Source organism: Vulpes lagopus, chromosome 5 (assembly GCF_018345385.1).
Source record: "Vulpes lagopus strain Blue_001 chromosome 5, ASM1834538v1, whole genome shotgun sequence".
NCBI classification, from domain to species: Eukaryota; Metazoa; Chordata; class Mammalia; order Carnivora; family Canidae; genus Vulpes; species Vulpes lagopus.
Genome location: NC_054828.1, coordinates 92939437 through 92940860, shown reverse-complemented (window position 1 = coordinate 92940860; position 1424 = coordinate 92939437). Strand labels below are relative to the sequence as shown.

The following is a 1424-nucleotide window of genomic DNA, read 5'->3' as shown; positions in this document are numbered from 1 at the left end:
CTGGGCCCTCCCGGCCTCTGCCTGTCCCGGGGGAGGCCGGATCCTGGGCTGTGTCCCTGCGCCCTGTGCTCCGGGGCCTGCGCTGTTGGATTCGCGCTCCCGGCGGTGCAGCCCCCTCCGCGGAGCCGCCGCCCGAGCCCCTCCGAGCTGTTCCCGGAGCCGCGCAGCCCCCTCCGCGGAGCCGCCGCCCGAGCCCCTCCGGGCTGTTCCCGGAGCCGCGCAGCCCCCTCCGCGCGGAGCTTCTTCCTCTGCGCGAGCCGCCGCCGCTGAGCTGTTCCCGGAGCCGCGCAGCCCCCTCCGCGGAGCCGCCGCCCGAGCCCCTCCGAGCTGTTCCCGGAGCCGCGCAGCCCCCTCCGCGCGGAGCTTCTTCCTCTGCCCGAGCCGCCGCCGCTGAGCTGTTCCCGGAGCCGCGCAGCCCCCTCCGCGGAGCCGCCGCCCGAGCAAAAATATGGAACGCTTCACGAATTTGCGTGTCATCCTTGCGCAGGGGCCATGCTAATCTTCTCTGTATCGTTCCAATTTTAGTATATGTGCTGCCGAAGCGAGCACAATAATCTAGTCTTTTTGACAACAGACATTCTAACAGGTGTGAGGTAATATCTCATTGTGGTTTTAATTTGCAAGTCCCTGATGATTAATGATGTAGAACATCTTTTCTATGCTTCTGTTGGCCATCTGTATATTTTAGGAAAAATGTCTATTTAGATCTTCTGACCATTTTTAATCTCTTTTTTGCTATTGAGTTATATGAGTTCTTTACATATTTTGGATATTAGCCCTTTACCATATATATAATTTGCAAACAGTTTCTTCCATTCAGTAAGTTGCCTTTTCATCTTGTTTATGGTTTCCTAGGCTGTGCCAGAGCTTTCATATGTTTTTAGTTTGATGTGGTCCTACTGTATTTTTGCTTTGTTATTTTTGCTTTTGGTGTCAGATTTAAAAAAATCATTGTCAAGACCTATGTCAAGGAACTCAATACTTGTGTTTTCTTTGAAGAGTTTTATGGCTTCAGGTCTTACATTTAAGTCTTTAATCCATTTTGAGGTAATTTATGTGTATGATATAAGACAATAGTCTAGTTTCATTCTCTTGAATGTAGCTGTCCAGTTTTCCTCACACCATTTATTTAAGAGACTCTCCTTATATATTCTTGGATCCTTTGTCATAAATTAATTTACCATATACGTGTGGGTTTATTTCTGGGTTCCCTACTCCATTCCATTGATCTATGCATCTGTCTTCATGGCAATACAATACTGTTTAATTACTATAGCTTTGTAATATACCATGAAATCAGGGAGCATGATACCTATAGCTTTGCTCTTCTTCCTCCAGATTGCTTTGACTAATTAAGGTCTTTTACAGTTCCATACAAGTCTTAGGATTGTTTGTTCTATTTCTGTGAAAAACTGCCATTAGAA

The 1424-nt window shown here is 48.0% G+C and overlaps 1 non-coding gene across 1 annotated transcript; it reads right to left on the bottom strand.

Annotated features, from left to right (window-relative positions):
• Positions 1-442: 442 nt before the first annotated feature.
• LOC121492333 lies at positions 443-549 on the bottom strand. Its single transcript, XR_005988212.1, has one exon. It is a non-coding gene; the product is annotated as a U6 spliceosomal RNA (small nuclear RNA).
• Between the last annotated feature and the right edge of the window lie 875 nt (positions 550-1424).